At 38.9% G+C, this 26,359-nt stretch overlaps 1 protein-coding gene and 1 long non-coding RNA gene across 4 annotated transcripts in view; one reads left to right on the top strand and one right to left on the bottom strand.

Annotated features, from left to right (window-relative positions):
- Window positions 1–2,494: 2,494 nt before the first annotated feature.
- LOC145653172 (uncharacterized) lies at window positions 2,495–6,027 on the bottom strand. Of its 2 annotated transcripts, XR_014119500.1 has the most exons (5): window positions 5,890–6,027; window positions 5,437–5,555; window positions 5,215–5,243; window positions 5,063–5,137; window positions 2,495–4,782 (listed from the first exon to the last, which is right to left on the bottom strand). It is a non-coding gene; the product is annotated as an uncharacterized LOC145653172 (long non-coding RNA). The 2 variants fall into 2 exon arrangements; XR_014119498.1 differs by lacking the exon at window positions 5,890–6,027 and having other exon boundaries at window positions 5,437–5,723.
- The window catches only part of grin2da (glutamate receptor, ionotropic, N-methyl D-aspartate 2D, a), a 69,170-nt gene continuing 48,665 nt past the window's right edge, over window positions 5,855–26,359 (top strand). Inside the window, exon 1 of one of the 2 annotated variants that reach the window (XM_081705952.1) lies at window positions 5,855–5,981. The gene's annotated coding sequence lies outside the window, so the exon portion shown is untranslated. The remainder of the gene's footprint in view (window positions 5,982–26,359) is intronic. The other variant, XM_035529242.2, reaches the window with a different exon arrangement.

The following is a 26,359-nucleotide window of genomic DNA, read 5'->3' as shown; positions in this document are numbered from 1 at the left end:
TATATATATATATATATATATATATATATATATATATATATATATTTTGCCTCTTTATATTCACTGTAACAGCTTTCAGGAAGTGAGTGTGTCTTTGTAGACCTAGCTCAACCATGAAAATGGATGAAGCCCATTGATCCATATATCAGTGGTGTTGTCTACTTAAGATGGATTTTTATGAATCAATCGGCCATTTCTCTCGAAGGAAACTGCCCAGGTCCTTGTGCAGTCTATTGTCATCTCAAAGCTAGACTACTGTATTTCAACAGCATTCTAGTTCAATTGTATCTTGAACTCTAACCTACTGCACTGGCTAGGATTTATTCTATGAGTAAATTACAAAGCACTTTTTTAAGTCACTCTGGATAAGAGTGTCTGCTAAATACCAAAAATGTAAATCTAAAATATACAAGAGAAGACTTACCCTATATAACTCTGGAAGTAGGAGACACAAAAGTACACTTTTTGCAGAGAGAGAGAGAGAGAGAGAGAGAGAGAGAGAGAGAGAGAGAGAGAGAGAGAGAGAGAGAGAGAGAGAGAGATTAAGCCATAATGCTATCACTGAGCGCGAAGACCTGGGTCTTCAGCTTGATGGGCTAATCATGAAGCCATCAGACCTGTTACTGCATGCTGTTAAGCCCTGGGGACTGCCTCTGACACAAAGATGTGAGTTGCTTTGACAAACATGGCAAGCAAGCTTGGCCTTGGGTAATATCCTGCTCCACCAGCACATTTCAATGCATTAGAGCACTTGATTCTGGTCATTCAGAGAGTAAATGTGGGTATTGATAATTAGTTTATACTAAAGGTGATAAGAGTGTTTTTGTTCTTTTAGTGCAGTTGTGCTAGAAAATTCCCTTTGTCTAAATACATCTGAAAATCAAGACTTACTACAACATGCATTTTTAAATTAAATACCTAATTATAAAGCTTTAGTATTATGCAGGGTTTCTAAAAACTAAAAGGAGGGCATCAAGGCTGAAAGTCTTGATCTATAGTGTCAAGCAATCATCACACACACTTCTCATTATACATCAGGCCAAATCCTATTCACATGGCTGGGTTTTAATTCATATCTGTAGTGTTCTGAGCATCTATCAGCTCTTGTCAGAGTCCCACAACCTCACTGAAACTTTCTTTTGCCAAAGAAGGAACAGATACCTTTCTCAACATATTTCATTAAACTGTTAAGGCAGTTTCAACTTAATAATGCAATGTTGGTTTTCTCAGCATACCCTGCTATGCCTCAAAGACCCCCCCCCCCCAACTCTCATTTACTTGTACATATTAGCAATCACCACGTTATTAACCTCAGTGAGGAGGTCAGATAAATCTCTAAGGGCTTACACGCGAGAGTAAGCCAGAGATGGTGTTGCCAAATTAATGTTCTCAAATAGTATTCTACTGACTACAGCAAGACCACATTTTCTTGTATATAAAAATCAGAAATCTCAAACATATAATGTACAGGCAGATGGAAAGCCATCATTTAGTCTTGGGAAAATAGACATTTTTTACACTTACCTTACATTTAAATAATTTTACTCAGCTTTGTTGTCACCTCAAATTAAAAACAACATAAAAACCATGTATATATATATATATATATAGCACAGTGTATTTGAAAATATACAGTTGCTAGGTGTAATAAGTGAATGAAGCAGGACACATTTGTGAAGACGAGACAAGCAAACTTTACTGAAGGCAACTACTCATTAGCCTTAGACTTGTCTGTAGTTGAAGAACTAGGAGATACATATACACATATGTATGGAGAATACATATCAAAACCAGACACAAATTTGAAAAAAAAGTTAAATCAAGAAGATGAAACTAAACACTGAAAGAATGACATGAAAGGAACGACACGAAGTGTACAACATATACAAACCAGTAACATCAATAACTGACAATGAATGTTACAGTGTGTATAAATGTTACTGGGTGCATGAATGTTAGTGTGTATGAATGTTACAGGGTTTATAAATGTTACAATGTGTATCAGTATTACAGGGTGTATGAATGTTACTGGGTGCATGAATGTTACAGGGTGTATAAATATTACAGGGTGTATGAATGTTACAGGGTGTATAAATGTTATAGGGAGTATGAATGTTAATGGGTGCATGAATGTTTAACAACCAAAACATATGTTACTCCAAATCACTAATGAAATTACCATGTTATTTCTAATGCATCCATACCACATGGGGTCACTAAAGAGTAAGCCATGCTAGAGCTGTTTAAGTAAAACATTTATGAAGAGCCCTTTGAAGGGCGATAATTTAAAAGAGAAAATGTAGTTGTTTGTGCGGGTGTCTAATAAATTAATTCTAAGAGTAATTTCCCAAAGCTCACAACTTCCATGTGCTAACTACGATCACTCCTCTTTAATGATGTACACTCACTGACTCGAGGCCTGGCCTGGTTAAGCTATATACCCTACAATCAAAGAACTAACACTGTCATTGCATGAACAAGAGAACAGTAAATATAGCCTGCTGCAGTATAATGTTTAATTTTCACAGCTATCACATGAACTATAACACAGGATCAACTTTATTTAATCTCTTAGCTAAATAAAAAAAGTCCTAAACATTTACTAGACATTAGTTAGACTGTGTTGTACCTTTTTTCAATACTCTACAACTATGCCACTTCAAGCATTCTGAAGTTTTATACCCACAGTGCAAATTAGGAATGATCATCGATTGTGTGGACAGTATCTGGCCAATCGTGAAGATCCTTTCAGACCAAAATATATGAACATGCAGAGTAGTTGTTAGTGTAAAATAGTGAGGATAAAGTATAATTTACCCACAATGTTTGAATGTTACATCTAACCATTTCAGGAAATTTTGCAATCTCCACCTCGACAGCTAGTTGTAAACCAGCAAACAAATACAGTAGTAATGGCTACAGTCACAGTAACAATACAATACAAAAAAAATACAGTAGTAATGGCTAGAGTCACAGTAAAAAATGCAATACAAACAAATACAGTAGGAACAGCTATAGTCACAGGTGAAGCCATCAGCGGCATTATGATCGATGACCGCAACAATAAAGAACAAAATGCATTTAACATGTGTAACAGGTAACACATACATGACATAACACATACATGTCTAACATGTAAAACACATACATGTCTAACACATAACACACATACATGTCTAACACATAACATATATACATGTCTAACATGTAACACACATACATGTGTAACATGTAACACACATACATGTCTAACATGTAACACACATACATGTCTACATGTAACACACATACATGTCTACACATAACACACATACATGTCTAACACACATACATGCCTAACACACATACATGTCTAACACTTAGCACATGAACATGATGTAACACACAAACATGTCTAGCACATAACATACATATATATCTAACGCACATACATGCCTAACACGTAACACATACATGTTTAACATGTAACACACATATATGCCTAACACACATACATGCCTAACATGTAACACACATACATGACGTAACACACATACATGTCTAACTCTTAACACATGTACATGACATAACACACATACATGTCTATCATGTAACACACACGTCTAACATGTAACATACATACATGTATAACGTAACACATACATATCTAACATGCAACACACATACATGTCTAACATGTAACACATGCATGTCTAACACATACCACACAGACATGTCTTATACTTAACACACATACATGTCTAAAAAGAACACACATACATGTATAACACACACGGATTACATAACACGCATATGTCTACAACGTAACACACATACATGTCTAACATGTAACACACAAAAATATCTAACACATAACACATATACATGTCTAAGGACAACACACATACATGTCTATCAAACATATATGTCTAACATGTAACACACATACATGTCTAACAACAACACATACATGTCTAACACACATATGTCTAACGTAACACACATACATGTCTAAGATGTAACACACATACATGTATAACACATAACAGACATACATGCCTAACATGTAACACACATACATGTCTAACATAACACACATGCATGTCTAACACAAAACACACATACACACAGTCAATAATATTTGCCTCCCGAATAAAGTAAACTACTCTGATAAGGGTAACTTGTTGGATGATGATTTTACGGGGGAAGGTTACACTCAGTCTGAACCAACCAGACAACTGACTTCCCTGATCAGAGCAGACATTTGGAATGTACAGTGTATGCCATATTTGAAAGAGGAGGGGTACACAACTACAAGAATCCAGTGCAGTCTGGTGGCTTTCCTGCTCAAACCTGATTTCACCTTATCAGTTAATTAACACTTACTAACTCTGCATGAAATACACACATTAAGTTACAGGTTACAGTGCAAGAGTGAAATGGTACTGTAAGTCTACTTTGATGATATTTCCACATGCTCTCTACAAACAGTAAACATGTGGAGCAATATTACAACAGCATGTGAATTAATTGTAAATTAATTTCTCTGCTCCTGTAACTAGAGGTGATTTCTAGTTTTCAAAATGTTTTCAAAATGTTTGATATAAACCTAATAATTGTATATATATTTATACCAAAGACACAAAAAAATCAACATAATAAGGGATTTTTCTGTAACTTGGACTGCAAGATTGCACTGACCCTGCCATGAAATGATTTACGGTGGTGTGTTGATGGTGGATCAACTATTGTATCACAGCTTCAAAGAAAGGTCAGAACCCCCTCGTCCAATTATCTGCAAGACTGTAAACAGATGTGACAGATGTGGCTTTTAAAGTAATTAAGCGTGTTTCTATTATTTGAAAGAAATTGAAAGATCTTTGATATTTATGCACAAACACAGACAGGAAGAAATATGAGGTATGCTATCTTTACTGGGAAAGCACACACAGACACACACACACACACACACACACACACACACACACACACACTCCCATGCATGCACAATACACTTTTATCTTTCTTTCTTTTCTATCTCAACCCCCCCCCCCCACAAACACACAGAGTTGTGAATGATCACCTCTGGATAAGACAGACGTGTGCTGAGCAGGGTGTCGAGGCACACACATTCTGCAGCACTCTACACCCTGATGTCCTGGAGAAGACAAAATGACCGGCTGAGGGAGGAATACAATTGAACAAGATACGAATCCTCAAGAGTTTGCTACTTACCGAGATAGCTCACTTCTCATTCTTGCTCCCTGCAAGAACATAATTACTGAGAGTAAAGTACTGATAGGCAACACAGAATTGTTTTTTGACACATTAGGCTGGTGTAATCTTATGGCAGTAGGAATTTTGTCTACACTGAAATGGAAACAGAAAGATACTAGAAGTTGAGTCCTCGAAGAACAGAGTGAATCGCGCGAATTCCCGTGTGAATAAATAACTTACGGAGGGTTGAAATGCTGCGTCCCTCCCGTTACGCTTTTACGTAGATGTGCTGTACGACAAAGGTCGTTTTTTTTTCTCAGAGAAGGTGAAGAATGTAAAGGAGCAGGTTGGCGGATGGGCTTAAGAGGAGAGGGAGCTGTTAGAGTTATAATAAATATCATGACTGCATACTGATACGCCGCTGTGGGACCGTATCGACTTCGTCGGTGAAAATATTCCACACAAGTTTAGCATTCAACACGTGTCGCGGGAGTGATGAAGGGAGAGAGAGAGAGAAAGGTTGCTAGGTTACGGGGCGTATATACTGAATTTTAACAAAATAACTGGAGAGTGAGTGAGAGAGAGAGGGAGAGGGAAACAGTGAGGGAGGGAGAGAGCCAGTCAGCAACATGTAGGCAGGCTGAGGAAAGAAAGGTCGAGACTGTGTACGTACGATATTTACCACAGACGTACCGAAGAAACCCTCGTGAAAATGGACAGCACTGGAATGGATGTGCAGTGGATGAAGTCCCGCGGGAAGAACAGAGTATCTGGGTCCTGAAACAGTAAGTAGGATGATTTTGTCGGTTGTGTTTTCGTGGTGTTTGTGAAGTGTTCCCGGCTTTGCCCTTCAAAACTGCGAAGCGTTACGCATTTAAATCGAAACATTTCTGCGTCGGCGACCGACGAGATTCCGCTTTGTGGTCTGGATAGACACTTGAAGGATGGGAGACAACCGGCCGGTCCTCTCGGGATTTGACCCTTCTGTCATTGATGCGCATGTACTCTATACAAGGACTGTTTCTTCCTTGAGTGTCACCCAGACGGCCAACACACACACACACGCACGCGCGCGCGCTGCCCCTCTCTCTCTCTCTCTCTCTCTCTCTCGCGCACACACACACACACACACACACACACACACACACACACACACACACACACACACACACACACACACACACACTCTTATTCTGCTGGTTTATACAGTCTCTGTGTAGTCTGGGGGGCTATCTCCTAACTTTACGTCAGTACTAAGGGTTTAAGGCTTCTCTTGAGATATCGCGTCTACAGGACATTGTAATGGACATTGGCATTCCGACCAAGAAACATTATGATACAAGGTCGGCAAATTTCACCTTTTCTAATACACAGTAAAACATAAAAAACATCTTTTCAGTCCCCTCGCTGAGAGCGGATTCCAGTTTTCCGCTTCGTGTCTCATGGAGTGGACTACTGAGTAGCATTCAAATGATCAATTAATCTTGTCATGTATGTAGCAGCCCTGGCCGCATCAATGCGTCGGTGAAATGGGCATGGTTTCTTACAGTGCTACTCTTTTTGTACTATAAGATGACGACATTACTATTGCTAAATCCCGGCAAAATAACTAACAATGAAAGTGTTTCACTAAGAGCAGAATTACACTGATTCTTAAAAAATGTACTTCTTGGTTAATTTCTATGAATGTAGTGAGATGAAGGTTTAATTATGCAAGTGTCTTGAAGTATCCCTGTGCTCAGGGTGAGGTTTGACATGTTATTTACTTGAAGCTTTTGTCTGCCACTTGTTACTGGGTCATCATTATCTTAAGGATTTTTATTTCCGAGACCTTTAAGGCTACACGGATTAGCTTTTTAAGTTAGGATTTTAGGATTGATATAGGATTTGTATGGAATGTGAACCCTTTTCCACTCTCATTAGACCCATTAATATGTCAGCATATTTTATTTATTTATTTATTAATTTTTATTTATTTATTTTTTACTGCATTATTGGTTCTCATACCCGAGACAGAGTCAGGCTTTTATGTTGAGATTTATTGACAGAATCAATTATAGCATTAAACATACCCTTACCCCGCCCCCATTTTAAAGTAGTAGTGGTGAGGTCTCTGGCAACCTGCCTAAGATATTCATTAGTGTCTTGACAGTACCAGACATGTCCCAGTGGGAGGGTCAGTTATGCCAGGGCCAACTGAAGGCTTGTGTGATGGGTGAGAACAGGGTGATTGAAATCTGTGGGGTGAAAGATTGGGGTGAGGGCCTGGGTCTGCTCCAGGCACAGCTCCTCTTCAGTCCCACCATGGGCCACAGCTGCCCGCCATGGGATATGGCTGCCGTGCATGCGTGTGTGCCACCCAAAAACCCCACACCTACTCGCCTCAGTAAATCATCCAACTTTGATGAAGGGGGAACCAACTCAACATGGGGGCATTTTGGGATAACAGACCTACAGGAAACAGGCTTTGAGATCTCTTAAGGCATGGAGGGAGGCCACATCCTGTCCTGTTTTCCCCTGTGACTTCACAAACGTTTTCAGCACGATTTGAGGCTTATCAGACCCCAGTTGCTCTGAGGAGCCATCTCCCACTCCTAGCCCTGTCACACACCTGTGTGTCTTAGCCAAGTTACATCAGTGGAGGTGCAGGAGGGAACCAGTGACTGATTGGCATTTTTTCCCCACTCCTGCTCATCAGAACAGCCAAAGCTGGCAGGACTATCAGCCTGGCGGTATTTTACACGGACTGTGAACGTACTGTGGCACTGAGTTTAATTTCTTTCCTTTTTGAGCAATTTGCAAAATTACAATATCTTTTAAAAAACTCTTCATACACTCAGTCTGCCTCCCTCAGATGCTTGTAATTTAGCTTATACAAAAATGAGCCATATCATAACAAACCATATTACTAGCTGGTGATTTTATGTAGTTTGCCTTTAGTGGATAGTTTATCATCAGCTGTCAAGGAAGCCAGTACAATAAACTAAACTGTTAACTCTTGAGATATGAGATTTAAACATACATTTGAGATTTAAACATTACAGTTTGTTAGCTTTTGTTGCACTCTGATTCTAATTTGCACTAGTGGCAGAACTTATGCACATTTCAGAGGCAAGCACATGGAGCCCTTTCTGTTACTAGGCAATTAAACAAACTTTCCTTCCAAAGACTTGTGCTTAATAGGGATGCTAGTTTGTTTGCTACTGAGTTTATCTCTTCTGACAGCAGCAATATTTGCATCAGCGCACCAACCTATAAAGCAGTACAAATGGTATTGTTTTTAAATAGATAACCAGATAAATAGATAAAGAGAGGCGTGAACAAAGGGTAAACATGTAACAGAAAAATGAGCAAAAAAGTGAACAAAAGACTGAGTAATGTTGAAGTTCGTAGTTTTGTGAGACAGATTCTCATGAAGGACAAATCAGTGATGCACTGAGGGATTGGTCCAGTAAGGAGGCAGTAAGGAGGTGCAGGTGTATGTGATTATTAGTAAATTGGTGATTATGAACATGGCAGTGGTTGTGCATTGTGATTGGTGGAGGGACTGGTGATTGATGGGCTGGTGTTGTCTGATTGGCTGGAGGAGGGTGAATGGGCCTGTATTTGTGTGTGTGTGTGTGTGTGTGTGTGTGTGTTTGGTTGGTTGGTTGGTTGGGTTGGGTTGGGTGTGGGCTGGAGTGTGACAGAGCCCATTTATATGCAGTCAGACAAGCGGGCTGAACTAACTTACCAAATTTTGGCAAAAGATCTCAGATCAAGTTTTTTCAAGTAGAGGGTGATGATAGCTGATCATAGAACTGAACCTGTACTGGTTCTTCTTTGGAATGGAAATGAATGGGCAGATCACATGGCTTCACCTGAATTTAAAGGAAAACCAACTAAAAACAGCAGGGTTTACATATCAGTGTGCACCTTTGATAGAAGATGTTTATGCTAACATTTACTAGATGCATTGGAAATAACAAACTAATAGCAGGCAAATGTCATTAGTTATTTGGAGCAACATGATTTGGTTGTTATGATGCATATATACATTGACCATGTAGTAAAAGATCAAGCATATTACAGCTAACCTTTATACACCCTATCCAATACAGGACATATGAGTTCTTATTTTTTAAAATGTGTGTGTGTAATTGTACGAGGAATGTCTTAATGGAACAGGAGATCAAAGAGACCTCCTGTGGAAAATGAGAAATGTTTCCTGCAGTTGTACTCTGTTTCCATGGCTAGACCTAAGAGACTGTTTACATGCTGTTATGTCAGAAGTTAGCATCTATTAGAATCTCTGTCACTGAGCTCTGAGCTCTCAGAGTTTTATGGGGGTTTCATTTGCACCTGGCCCATGATTTCATCTGTATTCAGGTTCCATGCTGTCACTTTCAGTGCATGGCTGTTGAACTTGAAACTGATATAAAAAAATTAAATGCCTTTATTTAGGTGCATTAGACACCTAAATCAAACTTGATGTTGTCTTTGAAATTTGATGGGTTGTGTGTGGTAGTGGCATAGTGCGTAAAGCCTGTATGGAACTGGTGGCCCTGAGCATCTGTGAACAGTGTCACTGAGGCTGGTTTATGTTTAAAGATGTATGGCTTGGTTTAAATGTGAGTTTGGAGGGGGGTGAGGCTGGGACACCAGACCTCACTGTTGAGTCTTGTTGATGTGTCATGGGTTTAATTAAACAAAACACAGATAAGGCGAGGTGCCTACCTGATGACCCTTGAGAAGAACTCATGATGATGTGGTTTCTGGTATGAGGAGTGTATCAGGGCCCTGTGTAAAACTCTGATAGTGTTCTAATGGACTATCTTAGAATATTTTTACATCTTATCATGTGTTTATGTAGTTGTCATTTAATATGTCAGCGTCAATCAATTCAAATTTTTGAACTGTCAGGTTTGAAATGCTTTCTTCATCAACAATGATATGCAGTTAACTGGATATGATTAAGATATCATATTTAGTTCAGCCCTAAGCAGTAGCAGACAATAATTACAAGCAGTTCAGGGCTCCGCGTCAGACTGATGAGAACGCAGTTAAGGATGAAATTTTCAGAAATAACAAAAAATCTGAACTGCTATTCGGGATCATTGTTGAAAATGATGATACTCTGTGTGCATGTCTGTACTGAACTAAGCATGAATGTCATTGGCAATGCAAAATTTCTCACTAACGCTAGAATCAGAAACTAGATTAATTTAATTGCAATACTACTCTTACATGACGTCATCTGCCACAATCATAGATGCTGTAACTGACATGACACAGGTTCCTGGTTACATTACCAGGATTCAGATTAAAGACAGATTAACTAGACATTTCAGATGAGTGCTTGAAGGTTAATGTTATTTGCTGGCATCCTTTATTTGTCCCAACATTCAAAAGCCTCCTAACTTCTGCTGCCTTTATTGTGCTGTAGTACCACAAATCTTAAATCCACTGATTCGGCAAATGTCTTCATCTTTCAATGATTCAGATATAAAAAAGACATTAACAGTGTTTTGGTGTGAAATGTGCCTTTCTAGAGAAATCTACAGAGGTAGACTTGTTCACATTTGTAGTACTAGGAACCACATGTCCACAGCATTTTATTGGCTTTAAAAGGTACATTAAACTATTACACAAAATAGTTACAAATGTTTCTTGATGCCTGAGACATTATTTTCTGATAGTTTTGTTATACATGGGCACCATATGTCCTGGACATGTCCTCTTTTGGGATGCAAAAAAAGTTTCCTGCCAGGATTTCTAAACTCGAGTAACTCAATAACTAAATATCATCAAAGTAAATTCTTTACATTCAAGCTTCTTTTAATCCATATAACTATGTCCACAATATTCCCACGCTCCATGGTGCCTTGAGTGAAATATGTGCAAAACATCTATCAAGCTGAAAACAGATTCAGTAGCTGAATACTAGGCTCACTAACAACAAAAATGTGGGAGCGTACCAAAACAACGTTAAAGCGAGGTGATATTGTATTACTTCTACTACAGAAAGGAGAAATGCTAATATGAAGAAGCCATACATGACTTTATAAAAGTATTTTTACATATTTTCTTGAATCACTAGCAAGAGACAGAGAGGCCATGAATAAGGATGGAAAATTATATTTAGTTAAAAGCAGACATGGAGCCTAGCCAGAGGCTGAACAGTCTGTACCATCATGCATGGGTTATCACTGCAGAGACAGGAGACGTTCACACATCAGGGCGATCGTGCATGTCTCAGGAGGTCATGCAGTCATGCCGCTGCTATTTTATGGAAGACTAGCTGGCAAAGTACCTAGTTATTGGTAGAGATGTTGAATTTTACCTTTTTGGATCTATGCTAGAGTGTACATATATATTTTTAGGGAATCACCTTTTCTATTTTTCAGGTGTGTAACCCAAACTATTTTATGTTTGCCAATCATATCAACAGTCACTTAGCATCACTAAACCATTATTATCAAAAATAATGTTTAACGACTCCGTTCACAAACAGATGTTCTGCACATATATTGAAAAACACAGAAAAAACAGGTCATGTGAAATATATCATGGATACCTATTTTAAAATAATTTAAAAATCATTCATTTTTATTTACTTGTTTGATTTTGTATTACTGAAGATGTTTTATTTAAACATTTATTCTCTTTTGTATATTTACTATTGCTCTTTAATAAAGCAAAAGTATTTCTTATCTGATTCCTCAATTAATCAATGGAGTAATCAATAGAATACTCAGTTGCTAAAATAATAATGCAGCCCTACATACATGACAAAATAGTTTGAATAATTCAGTCTCCTTATGCTCACATCTGATCACCTACACTCTGAATTATTTTTTAGGCTTTTAAATAAGTTAAAGCAGAAAGAAAAAGAAATCTGACAGTATTATAGATGTGGCATGGCCAGTCTGTATTAGAATAGATTCCCACATGAATTGCACATATACAGCAATACTGTATCTGAAGTCTCTGAAGGCAACTGTATTGTTCCTGTATGTGTAATAAATACATTTGTTAATATTGGTTATGTATATGTCCTGTCCCTTTTTTTTGCAAGCCCAAATATGGTCTTCCTATGTTATAAGGTTACTTATGGAGTAATATTATAACCATGTTTCATGGTTCTCAGCTGAGATTAATGCACACAAGCCTTTCAACATAGCACACATTAGCAACAACTTCTGTTTACATTATTTTTTACAGTTTTCTTACCTGTTTTTGAAGATTGCAGAGTATGTGGAGGACTTAGAGGAGGTATGTTTCCAAAATGCCATGTAATGTGTTTTCTTATTTGTGTAGCCTGGTATGGCACAGTTTACCACTATTCTGAACAATTAACCAGAAAGGTACACCTGTGATCTGTCCTTTCATGGACACCTGTGATCTGTCCTTTGATGAAGACATCTGTGATCTGTCCCCTGATGAAGACTCACATATGAATGTTGGTTGATATCATGCAGTGTACCCCGCCTACCCAAAATTCACAAATGCCAGGCAGGTGGAGAGGGTTAGGATTAGGGTAAGGTAAGGGATTGGTTTAGTTTTAGGGATAGTGTTAGGGTAGATTAATTGTAGGGTAAGGGTTAGGGTTGGGTTAGGGTAGGGTAAGGGGAGGGTAAGGGATTGGTTTACGTTTAGGGATAGTGTTTGGGTAGGGTTAGGGTAGGTAAGGGTTAGGGTTAGGGTAGGGTAAGGGGAGGGTAAGGGATTGATTTAGGGTAGGGTTAGGGTAGGGTAAGAGTTATGGTTGGGTTATAGTAGCGTAAAGGGAGTGTAAGGGATTGGTTTAGGTTTAGGGATAGTGTTAGGGTAGGGTAAGGGTTAGGGTTAGGGTTGGGTTAGGGTTAGGAGAGGTGCATGCCAGGTGTTGTAAGGAAAACTAGTACAGATGTTCTATTTTATGTTTTCAAATGATCATAATTGACCATTATCAGCATGTCATATAAAAATGTAGAAGACTTAAGTTCACTCATTTTTGTCATTTTGGATAGCAGATCAAATGGTTATATTTATAGTTCAGATATATTAAACACCTGATTTCTAGTACTACAATTGTGAACAAGTAAATTTCACTAGAAAGGCACATTTCACACCAAAACACTGTTAATTCCATGATTTACATCAGAACCATTAACCAATGAAGACATTTTGTAAAATCAGTTGAGTTCTCTTTTAACAATGGCCTCTGCTTTGTTATTGCCTAGAACACTTGCAAAGATTGTATAATTACCCAGCAGCTCTTTTAAGTTAAATTCATCATGCCAGGTGGGTTAGGCTAACCCATGGTACACAATTCAGTTCTCTATTCTTGGTGTAATGCAGTTTGGTGTAATGTAGTTTAGGTATACTGTAGTATAGGTGTAATGTAGTTTAGGTATATTGTATTTGAGGTGTAATTGTAATGTATGCACACACACAGAAGAGGATCCAATTGCTAGAGGTTTTATTTGAGCAAAGAAACGAATTCCTGGAACCAGACAGGTAAGCATGGTCGGCTCGATCCGGGGTCTAAACATGGGGTAGCGTCCGGGAGGTATCCAAAGGTCAGGCAGGAGACGAGGTCTAGGTTTAGGTATACTGTATTTTGGGTGTAATGGAGATTAGGTATACTGTGTTTTAGGTGTAATGTAGTTTAAGTATACTGTAGTTTAGGTGTAATGTAGTTTAGGTATACTGTAGTATAGGTGTAATATAGTTTAGATGTAATGTAGTTTAGGTGTAATGTAGTTTAAGTTTAATATAGGTTAGGTTTACTGTAGTTTAGGTGTAATGTAGTTTAGGTGCACTGTAGTTTAGGTGTAATGTAGTTTCAGTATACTGTAGGTGCAATGTAGTTTAGGTACACTACAACTATCTGTGTTATCACCGGATTTAAATGTAAAAAAAAGTAAGCTGAATGAACAGGTATGATAAATGGACTCCCCTTGTCTATAGAATAAAGATGTTTCAATAAACACCATTTAGCTAGAAGGTTATACCTTGCAAATGCACACTGGATTGGGAACATACAATTCTGCTATTAAGGGAATAACCCTATTCTAAATGCAGAACCTGGTATTCCCTGTGGTGTTCTTTGCACACCCTTTGTGCTTCCCTTACAAGACTTCATGGATCAATGCTTGCAGGCATTGGCATGGAATATACAAAGTACATTAAATTCAAATCCTCTTGAGAGAATTGGACTGAATTCTCTCTCTCTCTCTCTCTCTCTCTCTCTCTCTCTCTCTCTCTCTCTCTCTCTCTCTCTCGCTCTCTCATAGTTGCACAGGATTTGTCTGTCTCCTATACACAGTGATACTTAAAAACCTGACAGTGTAGCTTCCTGGCAGACAGCTAATGATCTTCATAGTCTCTGTTTCCTGCATCTGCTCTCTATAGTGTGTCTTGCTCTATGTTCTCACTGTCTGGAAGGACGATAGTGAAAGCAACAGCTTTAGAAATAGCTAATGTTTTACTTTAAATCTTGTTTGTTCTAAGCTATGAGGCTTGGTAGCTCTATGGTGGTGGCTTCAGAATATTTGGCATAGAAAAAAATCACTTAAAGTGAACAGTGAACATAGAAAAAATCACTCACAAGTGAACAGTGCCATTTGGGACTTTAATATGTTCATCTAGAGAGAACTTTGCATAAGCTTAGGAGTCCAGAGAAAATACAACTTGTTTTCAGTTGTTTCATGGGATTTCACTAAACCACAGAAGTTACACACTGCTGAGGACCTGTCCCAGACTACAGTTATGAATCAGTAGGGACTTTATATATTTTTATGGGAAATCTGTATTGCTGAATTATCAAACTCTCCTGGAAGATTTCCCTCAGGGAAAGCACAGTTTAACGAACAGAGCATCTTTTTAAATGGCAACTCATGAATTACCTAGACTGTACCTATTATTTTTGCCTCTTCTCACAGACACCTGGTGGATAAACTCCCTAGAGGGCCTCATAACTGCCCACTCTTTTGCTATCTTCAGCAGAAAACAACAGCTTTACTTTTCAATCCAGATTCTTGTCAAAAACTGGCATGTCACTCCGTCCACATCACTCGACCTCAAAGGCACACGGCAGGAAGTCAGCAGCACAAAGGATCCTGACTCCTTCAGCGTCACTCCTCCCATGGAGTGCTTTTAGCAGCACAGCACTGATGAGCAGAGTCCGTGCATCCTGGATATCTGCTGACACAAGTGCAAACAGTGGCTTTACATAATTCAGAGCTTTGGTTTTGTTTTGTTTTTCGAAAATTGATTTTCATGTCAATATTTGTTTATCTTTTTCAAAAAAATAAATCCCAGTTCCATGCATAAATGCTTGTTGGCTACCCAGTTGGTCTCTTATGGTGTGTAACTGGTGTGTAACTGCTTTATCTGCCAGAAGCAGCAGGACCAGCAGCCTGATGCAGTGACTCACTTATATGATACTTAAATTCTCCCTCCATCACACCAGTGTTTTCTGTGCAGTGGGCTCCTACTAGGCTGGCTTGCAGCCTGTGTCAGTCACCATCATTTGCCATTCCCTTTCCCTCTCTCCACACCCTTGAAGAATGATAAAATTGCACCCCACTCTGGCATGCTCTGGTCTCTGGGAATTAAATACCCCCCTTGATATAAACAAATGCTCATCTGCCATGAATTTCTTGTTCAAAGTCATTGGCTGTGTTAGTTTTATTTGATGGCATTGTATAACCTTGGGTCCCATCGATCCCATCTCTTCTCTTTTTTTCCATTCTGTTGTTCCCATGTGCATTTTGCAGGCTTGGGCCGAAAGCAGTGCTGAGAGGCGTAGTGAAAAGGCATGAGGGTGAGCCTCTGTTTTAACACTTCGTCAACACTAATGGCTTTTAATCCAGCCATAAATTCCATCTCACTTATCGGACGCGTGCTAACATCCACCGAGCCCCCGCCCCCGGCCATTCTAAATCCCAGTTTGTCCCAATGCAAACTGACATTTCATCTGAATGCTTTATGCTTGATGAAGTCAGCACTTGGATCAGTAGAGTCCAGAGTTACATCGGTACTGAAAATGGCGAAAGTTAAGCTTGTCCCAGGTACAAATAAATATGAATAAATGTGACAAAAGGGCAAGGACATAGGATGCATGTACCAGACTTCCTAACTGCTTCATCCCCCAAACTAAGACAGACCAGGCTTCCTGTAATTAAATCTCTGGTGATTCTGAAGATTTTTTTTCACTTTAAAACAGTATAGCTTGCTGCTGCTGTCATTTTCTGTTTGGAACACCTCCCGCTTTCTTTCCTCCCATGGAGCCTTTGTAATATACATTGAGCTGCACTGCTTTAGACAGCACCCTCCTGAAAGGTTTTGCCATCTTAGCTAACTGATTTGTTCTGTATTATTTCAGTTCACATAACAAAATGAAGGGCCAGTTTGTTCAGTACATGTTCACTGTAGAGATCCTGTAAAGCCTCAGGGATCAGACTTGTTGCAATACAGAGTATCTGTTTTCATGTTCATTCCAAAAAGCTTCCAGGGCGTCAGACTGATCCAGAGGACCAGACAGGCTTGGCTGGATGTGGGGTCAGAATCAAGATGGCTTGATGTCAGCTTGTTGCAGAGGATCAAAAGGATGCACATATATTAAGAACCAGAGTTATACCCCACCAGTGTTATACCCCACCAGAGATATACCCCACCAGAATTATACCCCACCAGTGTTATACCCCACCAGAGATATACTCCAGAGTTGTACCCCCTCAGTGTTATACTATAGTGTTATACCCCAGTGTTACACTCCACCAGTGTTATACCCCAGTGTCATACCCCACCTTAGCTCTCTATATGTTTGGAGGGTGATGTCGATGGAGTCTGTGAGCAGATGTCGGCGGCCTCAACCATTGTGTAGTGGGCCATCGCAGAGAAGCAAACGAAACTAAATGAATTGCCCTTTTGAATTCTGTGCAGTCCTATCAGAATGGCCAGAAAAGGAGGAAATGTATTGAGCAGGTGATCCAAAACTACTTAGATCCTGTCGTATCTGTTCCAAATCATCCAGATTACATTTGGATGGAGCCACTATTACCCTGGGGGAAACCTTTGTCATGATAGTGCAGCAGCCACCTGGATGTTCAGTCTAAGCAGATGTACAGCTCTCAGGTATACCAAGCTGGAAAATGCCCATATAAAGGGGTGCTGTGTGAAGTAGATAGCCTAACCTGATCTCATACACCCCTTATGGTAAATGCCCATATAAAAGGATGCTACATGAGGTGGATAGCCTACCCTGATCTCATACAGCCCTGATGGTAAATGGAAAAGTAAAATACCTGTTGCGAGACCACAAGATAGCTGGCACTGGCAAGAAGTGTTTCAACATCGGAACGGATTGTGACTCAGTAAGAGGGCCTGACACCTCTGATAAACTTATGTAAAAGTGTTGTAGAGAAAGTGCCACTGCATTATAGCTGTGAATGTCCTGAACTGACTGTCCACCCTGAAGTGCCTGTGGACCATAATATCAACTTCATATAAATGGCCTAATATAGATGAAGCTTTCTTAAAGCAGCATGGTGTACTTTAATTATTAAGCAGAAAACATCTTACATATCCTGCACAGGTGAGTGTGAAGAAACTGTTTTTGAAATTTAAAAAGTTCTAGGCATTCTAATTCTAACTCTGCCTGCACTCAGTATAACAACCAATGACACTTCAGTTGGGGTGTCATTTTAGGAGAAAGAGAGACTGACAACAAATGGCAATTAGTCATTTATTTATTACCAGGTTTTGAATGGTCTATGGTTTGATCATGTGACTAGTTGAAGGTGAACACAGAGATGCAGAATCCATAGTCCTAATTATTTTTAAAAGCACACTGAGAGCCATACAGTAACCTAAAACCTTTTTTTGTTTGCTGTAATAAAGTGTTTGTTCATGTGTAATAGAAAAAGTGGTTCAGGTTTGTCATTTATCACACTTATCATTGCCCATTTTATTACTACATTCAAAATGCCCCAAGCAGTGACACTGTCCGTAGAACAGAGTATCACAGCCAGATGTCTCTACCTTCTTCCTTGCTCAACTCCAGCACCGAAGCACATGGAGGAAACAATATACTCGCGTTATTTATTGGTACATTGATGCCTTGTGGGAGAGAGTTTAGGATGAAAGATTTATGCCATTTTGAAGATAGAAATTGCCTAGAAAATCTTATCATAGAATGGATAATGTAATACATCCTACAGGTGTTTGAGAGAATGCCTGAGAAATTAATTTAAAAGATATGAGTATTCTCTGCAAGGAAAATCACAAATGTTAATCTTGGTAATGGCAAATATTAATTGGATTGGTAAGGTTAAGATTCAATTAAAACTGAAATCTAAAAAATTGAATAACATCTGTGGGTTATATGTGGCATATTCTGGGGCTGCATATGCGGTGTGGTTCCCTTGGTCTAGACCAAAGCACAAAATTATACATTGTTGCTTTTTAGTCTTAGGTAAATTTACCATTCACACTGACATATTTACCATTGAACAAAAAGATGTAAGTAAGTAATGTGGATACATCACATCCTGATTATGCAGCGTTTATGATCACCGTAACTACGGTAATGCAAACCAAACTGGGTGCTTGTGAGATTTGTATATGTGGGGTGGTTCTACCAGTGGAAAACTCAGGAAATGCTGGCAAAATGCAGCATTTAAATCATGAGTAATTCCTTAGCTGCAGGAATTTTTAATACATGGGTTTTATGTGCATTTGTTGATGTATAGTACAAATATGCTCATTGGACCAAATGCTAATGAGGTATTTTGCCTCCCCATTGCTGCACGTTTGCTCATCTTCACTATCACCATTCTGTTCTGTCCTGTGTTTGATCATCTGTTTCTCATACTTCAAATGAACTGCACCAGCGTTAATTTGGAAGTGGACAGAGACAGACCTGCTCAAGGGGTTTCAGTCCACTTATTTGGTGTGCACCAGAGTTCGAAGGCCAACTTTCTTACTTGCTCTGAAGAACTGTACTAACAGAACAACTGAACCAGGGTTTATTTTAATATAACCAATTCTACCGAGTCTTAATGCACCTTAAGATTTGCTTACATCGCTGAGATTTCACTGTTTTCTTCCTGAGCCTGAGCAAAATTATGGTATGTTCACTTGTCTGTGGAAAGTGAATGGAAAATTTATTACATCCTTTCCCCATAGTCATTTGATTTTATCTACTACAGTTACTCTCAACTATTTATGTAGATACAATTGCTCTCAGTTGATTGGGCCATATACTTGGTGCCTGGGAAGTTCCTATCTTTTCTAATATCATTGTAAAAACCAGGTGACTCATTTTATTTAGCTTGGAAATGACAACAACCATGCCCACACAGAAGTCATGTACAAGCACGAATGTTTTTTAATCAATTCACTGGTGCTGTGTGAGTGTTGAAGGTGTCATTCCCTATAGCGCCAAGCCACTGATGGCCTCTTCACATATCTCCAATTGGTAAACTCATTTGGAGAATGGCCAAAAAGTGAATTGCAGCCTTATTATGGCATGGATATAATATCCATTCTGGAGTGTTTTATTTATTTTAGAATCAGGCAGTCTCACTAGGTAGATTCTGTGAGGAAAATATTCAGACCAGTGATCATTGTATTCATGGGATAGATTTATTTGTATTATCATACTTTGGCATATTAAAAAAAAAAATAAATTACAGAATGTAGTATAAATTTTATTTTGATGTGCACACATCAAATATTACAGGAACATCATCAGTTTAATGCATACTGAAGGCCTTGGGTAATTTAAACTGTAGGATGTTGCTTTGTTTTTCACATTTTGTTAGAAATTACAACAGCTAGCTCTCATCTAACAACCAAAAGGTTGTGGTAGACATTTTCAGTCAAACTGCTAGGGGAGGCTTTGCTGATGTATAAACCAGGAGTGTGGGCCAACAGCTGCTGTCAGCAGCTCTGTCTGTCTTTACAAACAGCTACATTTATGTGGCATCTAAGCCAGTACATTTGACATACATACAGTCTTGTTAAAGGCAGCATGTCGTACAGCTCTGATTAAATGTAAGATGTAAGTTGAATCTAAGATATATACCTCATGATATCTGTAGCTAACGGTATTATCTGTGCATGAGAAATGAATGGGAAAACAAAAAACAAACAGAAAACTGTTTCTATTCCCTGAGCCTAAACAGTAGCAGAGATCAGAAGTAAGGGCTTTTTCATTTTTTATAGATCAGGCATAGACTATTTAGATAAAAGCTGGAAGGACAGGGGTGTGTGCAAAACTAACAACATATTAATACCTAATGAGAGGAGGGTTACCCTTTGTCTTCAAAACCCCTTCTGTGTTTTCCATATGTAAATGCATACATATAAGAAAATAATCAATAGAGATATATCGCACCTTATTGGCTTTTCTGCAGCCCAGTTTGTATGTTCCTTACACCAAATTATGTGTGCATGTGTGCTGCAGTATGTCTATCTGTGTTGCAGTTTCAGAACAGTGGTCCTGCAATAAAGTCAAATTTTTCTGAAAAAACAAAAAAAATCTTTGTTGAAACTGAATTCCATCTGTGGTCATATTTTAAACTGGATCACAAATTCCATTGTGGTCATATTCTGAACTGGATCACAAATTCCATTCTGTGGTCATATTTTCTATGGTTGTTTTAGCATCTTAAAAAATATCAATTAGATTAAATTTGCAACCACTGTTGCTCTTTGCTGATGCAGTTGTTCAGCATACTGCAAATATAAAATGGGGTAGTATTTATCAATAAACATCTGATAAACATCCGATAACATTTTATGAACCTTTTATGAAGGAGTCCTTCAGGAATCCATGGAGGTATCCCCAATCCAGTCCTTATGGAATCCATGCAGGTATACCCAACTGAAGCTGTTAGTTGCCTCTTGTTTCTTTGACAGTTCTGTTATAGCTGATGCATGTGTAAGTGACAATTAACCTAACATGACTCATCCATGTAGCTGGAATTTGTAACTGGGATTTACTTTAGTTTAACCTACTTCATAATCATTGGTCCTTATGTGGTGCCTCTATTATGTTTTCTACTCCATGTTTCCTAACTGAACATTTCTAGGGCTATATAAGATGCACATATGACAAGAGACCAAATGTCTTTAAATTCTGGTAAAAGTTGGATGGGGAATATAGATAATTAAAATAGTTATGTTCTATAACACTTGTAAATTATTATTCACTTTTGTGCTCTATGATTTATTTTTTCTATTTTTGTGCCATGAATTATTCATAGTTCATAATTCATAATAGTTAATAGAACAAACCACCTATCCTACGTCCATTAAAAATATAATGGAAGATTAGTTTGTGGTCAGAGCATTACTGAATGTTTATGTTTAATTGCAGTTACATTATGTTCATGTTTAGTAGTTGTCTCTGTAGAAGTTATGTATTTTTGGAGCTATTACACTGAGTTAAACATATTTAACTATAACTTCATAGCAATTATTCTGGCCTAGATGTTTTTTGTGTAAATATTATGGATGAATCTCGTCCATGTGTTGGTATAATATAATATTAGTTTCCAAAAAAGGAACTTTAGGATGTTCCTTTTTTGTAAATTGATAATATATTATCATGATATTATGATGAGGTTCTCTAGAAGCACATGACAGTAGTGCTGGGTGATGAAACAATCTCAAAACAGGATCACAATAAAATTTATGTTGATAATGAAGATAAGCTTTTGATATTTTTATTTGATATGTATAGACGTAAAAGTCTATCACAGAGCAGCAATAAATATGACAACAGCCCAGTCAGTTTTGTGTTGCACATCAATGTACATGCCTATTTCCTGCTGCAAAGCATCATTTGAGCTACCAGCAGTGAAGAAAGCTCTGAAAACTAGGAAAAAATGAGTGGAACCAGTGAGTGGCATGAAAGTGAAAGTGAACTCATGACATTCTCCAAGAAAGTATTGACAAAAAAGTTACTACAATATCAGTTATATGGAAGTGGCTTGGATATGTGAAATGCAGTGAAGCACAGATTAAGATAGCCTGCAGAATATGTCACTGGTCGGTGAAATCCAAGATGGGAAAAACAACAAATCTTTTACTGAGCAACCACATCCACAGTGTGAAATTGTGGGCCGTGTTAGACCGTCCACAGCTGGGCTTATTGTACCAAAACAACAAAAGCAGTGAAACCAGTACATAATTTATATTACTTAAAAAAAAAAAAAAGTTTAAGGCACATAAAGCATGTTTGCACAGGTAATGTTTACATTATATTATTCTGTTTTTGATGATAAACTATATTCAGTGATTAGCAGGATGTTCTTCAAGCTGACAGCATTATGAAATGATATATCATGCTAAATAATCGATATTGATCAATATGGGAAAAATAACATCATGATCATATTTTTGCCATATAGCCCAGCTTAACATGAGAGTTTTGGGTGTCTCAGTGTAGTGTTCTGCAAAATCCACATTTAAAAGATACTCATTTCACCAACATCTAGCACGCCCTCATAAATGTAATTCTGCAGAACTGTTCCCCTTTGATTATAAAAGAACTCTGCACCACAGGATAATGCGTATTTCTTTCTGTCATTTTTGTCGTGCTGAGAGGCAGATAGAAGTTGATTAAATGAATGTTCCATTTCCTCTAATGCTTTTAGTGAAACTGGAATTAGAATTATAAAATATAAATTAATGTTCAAATGTTTTTTCCATACCAAAAATATTCAAGTTCTTCATACAGTCATCTATTTTGACTTCTACATCACTGGATACTTGAAAGATAAACACTGCTGATATCCTAAAGTGCATAAATTGGCTCCAACCTTTATCAAAATGAATCATCCCACTTTAGTCACTGATAGCCTATCTGTGCAGCAGGTGAACTTGACTGTCCGATCTGTGCGCCCCACTTGAAAACTCACCTTCTAGCTTCATCAAGCCTGCAGCGTGCCCCCCCATGTTTGGATGGGTGGCTCGTGACTGTAGTCTGGCGATGCAGAAACAGACCCTGTTGAAGTGTACCAGCTCCATCTGCATAGTGGAGTGGACCCTGGAGAGTATGGCTGGACGTCCATTCCCAGCAGCACTCTTTAAGAGTCCATTTCTGAGCCTACAAACTATCAACTCATTAGCTCAGGATGGAACTGCTGTAAGAAACAGGAATACCGAATCTGATTAAGGCCAAGTGAGAAACACAGAGAACACATAACGAGGAAGCCAAAGTACTTTTTTGAGCAGGCTGACATTTTTCTGACTCTGACTATCTGCTCCTGTCCTATCTCTCCTTGTGTCTGTCCTTCATCTTTCACACTCTTCACGCTGCCCATCTCACTCCCTCTCTCTTCCTCTCTACACTTCCCTCCCCATATGCTATTTTCTTCCATCCATCCTTTTCTCCATAGGCTTCCCCACTCTTACTCTCTATTCTCCTGTCCTCCCCCACCTTCTTTTCTCCACAATGTTCTTTTCTCCTTCTTTTCTCCTGATCCACAATTTCCCAAAAAAATCATACAGATATTTGGCCCCAACCAACCCTCCCTTCTCGTGGTGTCTTAAATTTATTTGTCAGGGATTGTTTAAATCAGGGATTGTTAAGAACATTTGAAGCAAGGTCACAGTGATGCCTGTTGATTACTTTTCATATGCTGCTGAATATTTTAGGTACAGCCAGTGTGAACATGGATACAACACAGTGTATTCAGAACTAGGGTTAGTTAAGAGGGGCAGTGGGCAGTGGTAGCTCAGTGGTTAAGGTACTTGACTTGTAATTGGAAGGTTGCTGGTTCAAGCCACACCTCTGTGAAGCTCCCACTGGGGGACCCTGAACAAGGCCCTTGACCCTCAAGTTGTAATCAGTCATAATTGTAAGTTGCTTTGGACAGAAGTGTCAGCTAAATGTAAATCTCTGCATGTAGTAAATTCTTCCTGTAAACTGAATTATGTAGTTATGTACAGGTCAAATGTATTTGTGCTGTACAATGTTGTATCTTTTTTTCTTTTTTGGCACAGTTGTGTACTGGCCTGGTCTCCTGCGCAGTGTGCCTGGCACAAAATTACTTGTGTGCAAAGAATATGCATGAAGCAGTGCGTCTGCAATGCAATAAACTGAAACGCAATGCTAACTGATCCTGTTGGGAGAGGAGAAAGCTGCGTCATGGACCGAACGAAGGCACATGTTTATGAAATGACAAAAATGACTCTGTCAGTTGCACATAAAATAGAGAAATGGCAATTTGCGGTCAGTAGATAATGATGGTGTTTCTTTCAGGAAACAAATTGCAGTGAAATGATTAGGAAGTGCTCTGGGAGAGGACTTGTGTGCTGAGGCATGCCCAGGGTTGCCTGGATGAAAAGGGCACACTGGGATGTAAGCCACATCACTGTTGGGTAGTACAAGGCTCCTCAGTCCAGGGACAAGTCTAGACATGAATGAGAGGAAGCCATGTTTAGTTGTCGGAAATTCTGTCACTCAGAGATATGGAGTTGGGGGGGGGGGGGGGGAGACGTGTTGACAGGATTCTTTGATGAGATGCTGTGTAACATGTTGCTAAAAGATTGCTAAAAGAAATTCTTCACTTAGGAATTCTTCACTTTTTATTGTAAATCTGCAGAAAATGGAATAAACTTCTTTTTCATTTACATTTTTTTTTCCATTTGATTTTTTTAGGGCATGAAGTCATTTAAGGGCATTTGATATGACAAGAAACATGCAAGGATAGATGTTGATGTATTGTGTATTACACATGCTAGAGTAAGATATGACATTGCTATGAATTTTCTTTTTTACAGAAAGACCACTGTAACATTTTCTGTATGTTGCAAATTTGTACATCACCAGATCCTTTGTAGATCTACATTGTAAATGTTGGTGTCACCTCTGGACATCTGGAGTGGTGTGTAGGTGGTTATTTTTCTAAGGCACCTCTCTGGGTTGCAGATATGCATACGCAGATGCACAGGGATGTCCAGTGTAATTGTGCACGGAGGACAGTGGAAGTGGAAGGTCAGAGTGACTAAGGCATCATTGCAGACATTTCTTCATAATTTGACACTGAAGATGAGAAGGATATAGCAAAAGGAGTTTCATTATCAAACTCAGCTTGAAAATGCTGTAATCTTGCTCACACACCTTTTGAAAAGTGGCACCAGATGAAATCATTCAGACCCAAGTTTCCAGCACTGTACCAAGCTCACCTGTGACTGTAGCAAGCAGTCCCTCCATTGGACAATGTATGACACCAAAATGAAGGTAAAGTATGATATCAAAGTAAGGGCATAGCATGATGTCAAAATATGGAAAACGCATGACATCAAAAGACGTGAAAAACACTTGCTGCAAGGCGACGCTGATAAATGGAGCTTGCCACTAGATGAGATGCTGTAAATGCCATCATAATTAAGCTCTGTGCCGATGCTGTAGATTACCAAGCGTCGGAGTGGGCATTTTGATCTGCCTGCATGTGTAGCAGTGGCTCCTGTACAAGATGGCTATGACGGCATCAGCAACAAAGAGGAAACTGCAGGGCCAGCAGCCCGATGGGATCCAGACTGCTGGCAGTGACTGGGGGGCCTGTGATACTGCGGGGCTTAAATCAATAGCACGCAGTCATGGGAGGAGGCAAGGAGGGTTACAGTGGCCCTTTCAGATGCTGATGTATGCTAAAGCGTGGCACGAGGCTGCCCACATTAGCGCTCTGTATGTGTGTGTGTGTGTGTGTGTGTGTGTGTGTGTTTACTGTGTGTGTGTGTGTGTGTGAGTCATTTTGGATAAGTGGCCCTCACTCTGGGGAACAATATGCCACTGCGGACCTGTGATCCGAACAAGTGACCATCTGCTTAGCCCTTCTTTCCTCCCAGACACAGGCCAATAAAAGAAACATATTTTCACAGATGTGTTAGGGAAAGGCAGAGTATTTATAGCCAGCACTGATTCAAAGTTGATTTGGGATTTTGATCACGATGCTTTGTAATGCTGTAATTTATTGACTGCTAGATCATCAGAAGACGCATAGGTTTTAGACATCAGGGGGTTGTGTCTTTGTGTCAGACCACTGACGAAATACCTGTGAGGGTTGGGTTCTCAAATTAATTCATTGTTTGCTCTTGGAGCGGTTTATAGAAGCAAATTTGTTCAAAGATGAGGGCACACAAGCCAAGGCTTACTCTTCAGAGACCAAGGGGTTCT

Source organism: Electrophorus electricus, chromosome 2 (assembly GCF_041902795.1).
Source record: "Electrophorus electricus isolate QZ-2024a chromosome 2, ASM4190279v1, whole genome shotgun sequence".
Taxonomy (NCBI): Eukaryota; Metazoa; Chordata; class Actinopteri; order Gymnotiformes; family Gymnotidae; genus Electrophorus; species Electrophorus electricus.
This window is presented reverse-complemented; position numbering and strand designations above follow the sequence as displayed.